The following is an 11,350-nucleotide window of genomic DNA, read 5'->3' as shown; positions in this document are numbered from 1 at the left end:
AAAAAAAAAAAAAAAAAAAAAAAAAAAAAAAAAAAAAAAAAAAAAAAAAAAAAATCAAAATAATACAAATAACGTTAATTTATAATTAAATAACTAACCACGATTACTTAAAAATAAAAAAAATAAAAAAAATTTACCCACCTCTCTCCACTAACCTCTCCTCCCAACCTCATCCTCTTTCCTCAACCCACCATATCACAATTCATCCAAAAAAATAAACAGAAAAAAACGTCATATTTGAAAAAAAGTAAAATGGTGTTTCAACAAGGATATGATAGCGATGGTGTTTCAACAAGGATATGATAGAGATTTTGGTCTGTTATTACGGTAAAATCCAATCTCAGATTTCGATATCGATCAAATCTTCTTTTATATTTTATTAGATCATGTAATAATCAGATCCCATATTCAATTAATTAGATTTTTTTTTTGTTAGCTTATAGGAAATAAGATTAAAATCTATACAATTTTAGTTGGCAGATACATAAGATAATAGCCAAACAATCAATTAAAATTGGCCAACAATATCTGTTTATAGAATGAAAATAAATATAGAAGGAGAGGAATATCTTATTTACAGAAATGAAAATGTTTACAGAACTGAAAGAAGAAAAATAATTACTGGAGGAGGGAAGATTGAGGGAAGAGTTGTTGAACAGAATTTAAAAATAAAACAGTAAATATCATAGGGCATGAAACTCAGTTAAATTTTGTCTAATAGGAAATATCATAATTTTAACCATGTAAATTAGAGAAATAATTTTATAGAGTTCAAACTTGAAACTGATGTCATAGGCTCACATAGGTTGACTTGGATTTCAAAAGACGAAATCGAACTTTCAATAAAGATATATACGTGACAACGACTTAAGCTAACTAGGTAAGCGGCTCACCCATCTTAGGTTACGCGTTAATTGTTGTATGTTGGCACGTGCCCGTGGACTTGCACATGTCATCAAATTGTATGCTAGTTTAATGTGCTTAAGTACGAACTCATGTGAACGTGAATGTATGCTATGTATGCTGCTTAGTTCGATGTGATATATTATGCATGTGACGATATGTGGTCCCTGAATGATTATGGCATGATTGTACGGAGTACTTGAATGTAAACAGCATGAATTGTATGACATGAAATACGGTAAACTGCATGGAAACATAACCCCGATAGGAATATGTATGATACGTAAAGAAATGAAAATGAGAATGACATGTAAGCATGAAACGTGACAAGGGGTTATGTTCATTAATGTTAAATGTAGGACTAGTGGGGACCTCATGCATATTGTGTGTTCATGCATCTAGGGGATACCCCTATCCCATCACGAGGGTACGGACGCGTACATCCAATGGCAAGGCAACGATCGTTATGCTTTGCATAGCGCATAAGGAAAGTGGCCCAGTGGTGTGCGAACTAGCTGGTGAGCACATACTTGCACGTATGAGCTGTGTGTAGAGTATATGGTACACGTTCACGATTACCTGTTAAGACAGCACCGTAGGAAAAACGAAACGAAATGAAACGAAACGATAGGTCCCATCATTTCATTGAGTGTGATTGTTGCATAACCCCGATAGGGGGTCACTTACTGAGTATTCTAGAAATACTCTAGCCTCGTGCTACTTTACTTTTTCAGATAAGGGCAAGGCACCCATGTGACATCGACGGTGTAACGACCCGAAATTTTCTACTTAATTTAAGGTCGCTACTGTATACGTACCATAAACATTGAATGCGGAAGACTTCATTTAAATTCCATAAAACATAACCTTTAACTTAAAATACAGCCATGGACTTACGTGTTTCGAGAACATCTTTAAAACGACACAACAAAAGACTCGAAATAAAATAAATAAACGTTTAAGTTTAAAACATCCTATTCTATCCTAAGTCTAAGAAAATAAATGCCACTATCCTATGCATGTGTCATGATCTCGAGTTGCGATGCCGTCGTCAGCCGTACAGGAATGCCTTGCCTTAACCTGAAAAATGGTAGCACATGACTTGAGTATTTAAAGAAATACTCAGTAAGTGACCCCACTATTTGGGTTAAATACAACAATCACATGCAATGAAATGATGGGACCTATCTTTCGTTTCGTTTTCCCTACGGTGTAATCTTAACAGGTAATTGTGGACGTGTACCATATACTCTACACGCAGCCCATACGTGCGAGTATGGGCTCACCAGCTAGTTCGCACACCGCTGGGCCATTGTCCCTAGCCGGTGGACATGCTCTGGGGGCCCACCGGGACTCGTTAAAACTAAAACTGTCACGGCAGCGCTATGCAGGGCATAACGATCGTTGTCCTGCCATTTGGATGTATGCGTCCGTACCCTCGTGATGGGATAGAGGTATCCCCCCAAATGCATGATCACACAATATGCATGAGGTCCTACTAGTCCTACAGTCATCATTTAATGAACATAACCCCGTGTCACGTTTTCATGCTTACATGTCATTCTCATTCTCATTTCGTTACATATCATACATATTCCTAGCGAGGTTATGTATCATGCAATTTACCGTATTTCATGTCATACAATTCATTCAGTTACATTCCAATACTCATACAACAAGCCATAATCGTACAAGGGCCACACATCGTCACATGCATTCATATCACATCAACTAAGCAACATAAATAATGTACATTCACGTTCACATGATTTCGTATTTAAGCACAATAATCTAGCATACAATGTATCATATCATAACCAAGTCATAACGTAAACACTTCATAGTCATATTGTTCTCTAACTTACCATAGCCTTAACATTCTTATACCTATCACAGACATATCATTACGTGACGTACCTTAGTCATATCGTCACAAGAACGTACCCTAACGCTATCGTTCTATCAATCTATCAAAAACCTATCCCTTTCTACCCATAACCTAACCGTATTCTTTCATCAATCTCTCCTATCTATAGCACTCCGGTATGTAACCTAACTCTAACGTTTCATGAACGTATCTTACTCCTATCGTTACATTTCGTTTTGTGCATCCTTCTCATACCCTATCTCAAACATATCCTTTAGCACATCGTACCATAATTATTATCATACAAACCACATATTATAACATAACATAACATATAGGAAGCATATCGATCCACAGACAATTCACACATATCAATATATATGACATGTACAGAACCACAGGGCACGTGTCAACATCAAATATAACCATGCCGATAGTAAGGTCACTTACCTGGCTCGCTTAACTCATTGTCACAAATATATCTTTAATGAAAGTTCGATTCCGTTCTTTGAAATCCGAGTCAACCTATATGAGCTCATGACATCAGTTTCAAGTTTGAACTTTATAAAATTATTGCCCATAGTAAAATTATGATCTCCTCTATTATACATAATTTAAAGAAGCTGACTGCCCTCATAAAAATTGTGATGTTTTCTGTTAGACAAAATTGAAAGGAGCTCACTTACGTCTGCTATTTCCTTTTATTGTTAAATACTGTTTAACAAATCTTTCCTCAATCTCCCTCACTCTCTCATTTTTTTTTTCAATTGTGTAGACAGATATTACTGACCAATTTTAAGTACAGGCTATGATCTTTTAGTTTATAGATCTGCCATTTTTTTTCAATTGTGTAGACAGATGTTACTGGCCAATTTTAAGTACAGGCTAGTTTATAGATCTGCCACCTAAAATTTTATTGAATCTAACCTTATAACTTTATTTGGTATAACTAAAATGCTAACAAAAATCTAATAATTGTATATGGGATTTGATAGATCGCAACAAAATTAATTTGTTATAACCATCACCGTAAAGGAGGAGGAAATTTTACCGTAATAACTGACAAAATCTAAATCTTAAAGATATTTTACTTCTCGATTTTTTTTTTGCAGTTGGCGTATGGGTCAAAGAGAGATAATTGTGGGAGGGGATGAGAGGTTAGTGGAGAGATGTGGGGAAAGTTTTTTTTTTTTTTTTTAAATTTAAATTAATCATTATTATTTTAACTATTTTTTTTTATAATTTTTTATAATTTGTTTAGTTGTTTATTTATTTTTGGGCTATTACACACGGCGGCATCGTACACCCCGGGACTGTGGCACATGCATAGGATAGTTGTTTTTTTTTTTTTTTTTTCATTTCATAGTCTAGGTTGAATTCGGTTTGCAACATTAGTATATGTTAGTATAGGTTGAATTTTATTTGCATAATAAACATAGGGTAGTATAAGACATTCATTTCGGTTTTGTTCCTTTTTTCTTTATTTCTTTTCCTTTTTTTTCCCTTGTAATCATTTTCTCTTTCACGAGATAATAAAAGACGAGTGTAAGTCGCATTTATGAACAAGGCCCATTTAATGTATATTCCACATTTCAAGGTATAGTAATGAACTTAGATTAAATAGGTAAAATTTAGGGTTGTTACCGTTGGTATCACAGCTCTAGGTTATAGATCTTGTAGACTAGCCTACAGAGTAGGCTTGGAATGTTCCACGGTCCAATTACTGATGCCCCAACGTTGCCAGGTATACCTTATGTAGAATGAGGGATGTATAATCTTTGTGATATATTTAATGTGGTTGGCTTTAAATGATGCATGACATGATACTGTATGAAAATGTGTTGTGATGTGATCTGATGTAATGCATGTCTTTACGTTATGATATTTATGTTTTGTTTATCTGAATGATATGGTAGAATGTAGGGAATATCATAAGTAAATCATAAGCTTAGTTAGAACCCTTAATGCACGTATTGTCGGTCGGTACCCTAGCAGAGGTAGTCCTAGTTACGAAAAATAGAGTAAAAGCCGGACAAGTGTTAATAGCTGGACAAATCATCCACGTAGACTTACAAGTAGTGGATATGACGGATTTTGACGACATACTAGGAATGAACTGGCTAGCCGAAAACTTTGCTAGCATAGACTGCCATAAGAAAGGGGTGATATTCACACCTCTAAACGGACTTACCTTTAAGTTTAAAGGAACCTTCACAGGTACCACCCAAAAATGATATCGATGATGAAAGCGAGACGCCTGGTACAACAAGGGGGGTGGGTATTTCTAGCCTGTGCAGTAAATATAAAAGGAAAGGAAAAACCCATTGATACAGTGTCCATAGTAAACGAATTTATAGATGTCTTCCTGGAGGACCTCTCGGGAATCCCTCCATTGCGAGAGGTAGACTTTGGAATAGAACTGGAACCAGGAATGGGACACATCTCTAAGCCCCCATACCGCATGATACCAGCAGAACTAAAAGAACTTAAATCACAACTGCAAGACCTATTAGATAAAGGCTTCATTCGACCTAGCGTGTTCTCTTGGGGTGCGCCAGTGTTGTTTGTCAAAAAGAAAGACGGCTCAATGCGTTTATGCATTGATTATAGGGAATTGAACAAGAGGACGGTAAAGAACAAATGCCCGTTACCCCGTATCGAGGACCTATTTGACAACTGCGAGGGGCGACAATGTTTTCTAAAATAGATCTTCGATCACGATATCATCAAATTAAGATTAAAAATGAAGACATACCGAAAATAGCCTTTTGAACCAGATATGGCCACTATGAGTTTGTGATGATGTCTTTTGGTCTCACCAAAGCCCCAACGGTATTTATGGAATTAATGAACCGAGTATTTAATGAGTGCTTAGACTCGTTTGTGATCGTGTTCATAGACGACATCTTGATATACTCGAAAACGGACCTAGAACACGAAGAGCACCTTCGCAAAGCCTTAACTATCCTAAGGGAGAACAAGTTGTATGCCAAATTCTCCAAGTGCGAATTTTGGCTACGACAGGTTTCGTTTCTGGGGCACGTAGTGTCTAAAGACGGAATTTTCGTGGACCCCAATAAGATAGAAGCTGTCACAAAGTGGAAACGCCCAACAACGGTCACCGAGATACGAAGTTTCTTGGGATTGGCGCGTTACTATCGAAGGTTCGTCCAGGACTTCGCTAGAATAGCCACGCCTCTCACCCAATTGACAAAAAAAAAAAAAAAAGAGCGTACCTTTCGTTTGGGATGATACTTGTGAGGCCAGCTTTCAAGAGCTAAAACAAAGACTAGTATCTGCCCCATTGCTCACAGTTCCAGAGAGTTCTGTGGGATAAGTGATTTATAGTGATGCATTAAAAAAGGGGTTAGGTTGCGTACTGATGCAACATGGCAAGATTGTTGCGTATGCGTCACCCCAACTAAAGGATTACAAGAAAAACTATCCTACACGTGATTTAGAGCTGGTAGCGATGGTGTTCGGGTTAAAAATTTGGTGACACTACCTGTATGGCGAAAAGATCCAAATCCATACGGACCATAAAAGCCTAAAATACTTGTTCACACAAAAAAAATTGAACATGAAGCAACCTAGATGGGTAGAGCTGGTAAAAGATTACGACTTAGATATCCAGTACCACCCTGGAAAAGCAAACGTAGTCACTGATGCACTAAGTCGAAAAGTAGTACACTCGTCGACCCTCATCAAAAGGGAGCCACGAGTGCGAACTGATTTTGAACGAGTTGACATAGCGGTAGTAACCGAAAAAGTGGCCGCCCAAATAGCCCGACTGACAGTGCGTCCCACGCTCAGACAAAGGATCATAGACTCACACCATGGGGATCCAAGCCTAAGCAAAATCCTAGACCAATTGAAAGTAGGCCTAGTGGACGGATTCTCTAAGTCAACTGATGACGGATTATTATGTCAAGGACGTTTATGTGTGCCACCCATGAGCGAAATAAAGAATGAAATCCTAACTGAGGCACACAACTCACCCTTCTCGGTACATCCAGGTGGAACAAAGATGTATCAAGACTTGAAACAACACTTTTGGTGGTGAAGTATGAAAAAGGATATCGTGGAGTATGTGAGTAAGTGTCTGGTGTGCCAACAAGTAAAAGCCCCTAGGCAGAAAACCGCCGGGCTACTACAACCTCTAAGTATACGGGAATGGAAATGGGAAAACATTGCCATGGATTTCATAGTAGGCCTACCCAAAACATTAAAGGGCTATACGGTAATCTGGGTAGTCGTGGATCGTCTGACAAAGTCGGCTCACTTCCTACCTGGTAAGGCAACATATACAGTAGACAATTGGGCCCAACTGTATGTTAAAAAAATTGTGAGGTTGCATGGAGTACCGGTGTCAATTGTGTTGGATCGGGACCGGCGTTTTACGTCGGCCTTTTGGCGCGGAATCCAAAAAGCAATGGGTACCCGCCTCGACTTTAGCACCGCCTTCCACCCACAAACGGATGGCCAAACAGAACGATTAAACAAAACCCTGAAAGACATGCTTCGTGCATGCATTATGGATTTCACAGTGAGTTGGGACACTAAACTGCACTTAATGGAATTCTCTTACAACAACAGCTTCCAAGCAACCATCGGGATGGCACCCTTTGAAGCGTTGTATGGAAAACGATGTAGATCCCCATTGTACTGGGACGAAGTAGGAGAACGAGAACTTGTAGGACCCGAGTTGGTCCGCATCACCAACAAGGCGGTACAGAAAGTTAGAGTAAGAATGCGTACCACGTAGAGTAGGCAAAAGAGCTACGCCGACGTTAGGCGTAGGAATTTAGAGTTCGAAGAGGGGGACCAAGTGTTCCTCAAAGTAGCTCCTATAAAAGGCATTCTAAGATTCGGACGAAAGGAGAAGCTAAGCCCCCGATTTATTGGACCGTTCAAAATTTTAGAAAGAGTAGGTTCGGTAGCTTACAAACTAGCTTTACCACCTTCGCTTTCAAGTGTACACGATGTATTTCATGTGTCCATGTTAAGGGAATATGTTGCAGACCCTACGCACGTAATAGACTACAAACCTCTCGAAATCGAGGAAAATTTAAGTTATCAGGAGAAACCGATTAAAATCCTGGCCCGAGAAGTGAAAGCCTTACGTAATAGAAATATAGGTTTTGTTAAGGTATTGTGGCATAACCACCAAATCGAGGAAGATACGTGTGAACGAGAGGAGGAAATAAAGGAAAAATATCCCGAGTTGATCCACGAGTTCGAGACTTTCGAGGACGAAAGTTCTGTTTAGGGGTAGGTGATGTATAGCCAAAAAAAAAAAAAACCATAATAATAAGAATAAAAATAAATAAACAAATAAAAATAATTATAAAAATATATATACGTTAAAATAATAAAAATAATAATAATTCACAATTAAATAACATTACTTAAAAATAAAAAATAAAATTTACACACCTGTCCTCCCAACGGCATCCTCTTTCTTCAACCCCACCATGTCACAGTTCATCCAAAATAAACATAAAAAATGTCAAAAGTAAAATGATGTTTCAACAAGGATATGATACAGATATACTAGAGAGATTTTGGTTTGTTATTATGGTAAAATCCAATCTCGTTACAAGAAATCAGATCAAATCTTCTTTCATATTTTACTAGATCACGTAATAATCAGATCCATATTCAATTAATTAGATTTTTTTTTTATTAGTTATAGGAAATAAGATTAAAATCTATAAAATCTTGTAGTTGGCAATCCATAAATTAGCCGAACAATCGATTAAAATTGGCCAACATTATCTATTTAGAATGAAAATAAATATAGAAGTAGAGGAATATCTTATTTACAAAATTGAAAATGTTTACAGAACTGAAACAAAAAAATAATTACAGGGGAAGATTGAGAGAAGAGTGGTTGAACAGAATTTAAAAATAAAACAGGAAATATCAGAAGGCATGAAACTCCGTTAAATTTTGTATAACAGTACATATCATAATTTTAACCATGTAAATTAGAGAAATAATTTTATAGAGTTCAAATTGAAATTGATGTCATAGGCTCACATAGGTTGACTTAATTTCAAAGGACGGAATCGAACTTTCAATAAAGATATATACGTGACAACGACTTAAGCTAACCAGGTAAGTGACTCACCCGTCGTAGGTTATGCGTTAATTGTTGTATGTTGGCACGTGTCTGTGGATTTGCACGTGTCATCAAATTGTATGCTAGTTTAATATGCTTAAGTACGAACTCATGTGAACGTGAATGTATGCTATGTATGCTGCTTAGTTCGATGTGATATGTTATGCATGTGACGATATGTAGTCCCTGAATGATTATGGCATGATTGTATGGAGTACTTGAATGTAAACAACATGAATTGTATGACATGAAATACGGTAAACTGCATGTAAACATAACCCTGATAGGAATATGTATGATACGTAAAGAAATGAAAATGAGAATGACATGTAAGCATGAAACGTGACAAGGGGTTATGTTCATTAATGTTAAATGTAGGACTAGTGGGGACCTCATGCATATCGTGTGTTCATGCATCTGGGGGATACCCTATCCCATCACGAGCGTACGGACGCGTACATCCAATGGCAGGGCAACAATCGTTATGAGGCATAGCGCATAAGGAAAGTGGCCCAGCGGTGTGCGAACTAGCTGGTGAGCCCATACTCGCACGTATGGGCTGTGTGTAGAATATATGGTACACGTTCACGATTACCCATTAAGATAGCACCATATGGAAAACGAAACGAAACGAAACGATAGGTCCCATAATTCCATTGCATGTGATTGTTGCATAACCCCAATAGGGAGTCACTTACTGAGTATTCTAGAAATACTCAAGCCTCGTGCTACTTTACATTTTCAGATAAGAGCAAGACACCCATGTGACATCGACAGCGACATCATACACCCCGGGACCATGGCACATGCATAGGGTAGTTTTTTTTTTTCCATTTCATAGTCTAGGTTGAATTCGGTTTACAACATTAGTATAAATTAGTATAGGTTGAATTGTATTTGCATAATAAACCATAGGGTAGTATAAGACATTCATTTCGGTTTTGTTCCTTTTCCTTTATTTCAATAATGTTCTTTTCCTTTCTTTCCCTTGTAATCATTTCTCTTTCATGAAAGGCGGGTGTAAGTCGCATTTATGAACAAAACCCATTTAATGTATATTCCACATTTCAAAGTAAGGCGGGTGTAAGTCGCATTTATGAATAAAACCCATTGAATGTATATTCCATTTCAAAGTAATGACCTTATATTAAATAGGTAAAATTTAGGGTCGTTACAAGGACAAACGTCAGTGACGTTGCACAAAGATATACGAGCCCATACAGTATTGAGAGGAGTACGACACGAGAGCATTGTTAGCAATGTGTGATAGAGAAACTAAATTGTCATTCGATATTGGTCGCTCGATATGCAGAGGGACATGACAGAGTACATAAATCTATGTTCGTATTTCTAAATTGTTGGTGTTAATATAACACATGCGGAAGCAATTTGGATCTTAGGCACTATTAGAACATCAATTATTGTAAATTACTAGCATGTTCATAAGTATTAAAACTTAATGAGTTTAAATACTAACCTTTTGTAGTTCAAACTCCTTTTGCCTCACGAATCGGTTTCGAACCACCACTAGTGTTTTCTCCACTATCCTCCGGCCTTAGAACGGGATTGTGGAATCCGGTGAGTGACTAAACTTGGGAGGGATTTTGTATATGTGAAAGAGAGTGGTTGTGAGAAGTTTTTCTCAAGGTTTTTCATCAAGATGAAGAAAAATACCTCCAAGTATCATGATCACTCTATTTAAAGAGTCAAGTTTGCATGTTCATGCAAACTTGAGATCACCAAATTTTGACACTTAAAATTCCACTCAAGAGTTTGAGATTATGTGGCAAGCATGCATGTTTGAGTTAACCAAATTTTGACACTCAAAATTCCACTCAAACTTGTGGGGTTTATTTGGCAAACATGCAAGTTTGGTTAAACCAAATTTTGACACCTCAAAATTCCACTAACATGGATTTTTCCATTAGATGAAAGTCAACATTTTGACTTTCTTCATTTTAATTCAACAATTAATTTGAATAATGAATTTCAAATTAAAGTAACATTAAATGATTAATTAAACTATTTAATTAATATTTAATATTAATTCAAATGTCAATCCCAATCAATTCCGACACATAATTGATTAAGATATTTAAATCTTATTTAAATATCTCACATTCTCTCTTTTAGTTTAATTCGTAAATAAAACAAAATTGCGGTTAAATATATCGTATATATGTAACGCATATTCCCTAATTTGAATTCGAACACTTCGAACTCACTCATCACATTGTTCTATGGTTTAGTCCGATATGAGCTAGCAGAGGGACCTAATGGACCTATAGATCATGGGCTCCAACGATCCAAGATTAACCGATTAAACTCATTAACCAACATTCGTTAACTACTAGGACACTCCACTATAGCCTAGTAGTTGCACTCCCCTCACTATAGATATATTTCTGTCCATCTGATATAACCATGATTAGTAAGTCGATCCTTCACAGGTTGTT

Source organism: Cucurbita moschata, unplaced genomic scaffold, assembly GCF_002738365.1.
Source record: "Cucurbita moschata cultivar Rifu unplaced genomic scaffold, Cmos_1.0 Cmo_Scf00016, whole genome shotgun sequence".
Lineage (NCBI taxonomy): Eukaryota > Viridiplantae > Streptophyta > Magnoliopsida > Cucurbitales > Cucurbitaceae > Cucurbita > Cucurbita moschata.
The sequence above is the reverse complement of the archived record's forward strand: the minus strand, read 5'-3'. Positions refer to the sequence as shown.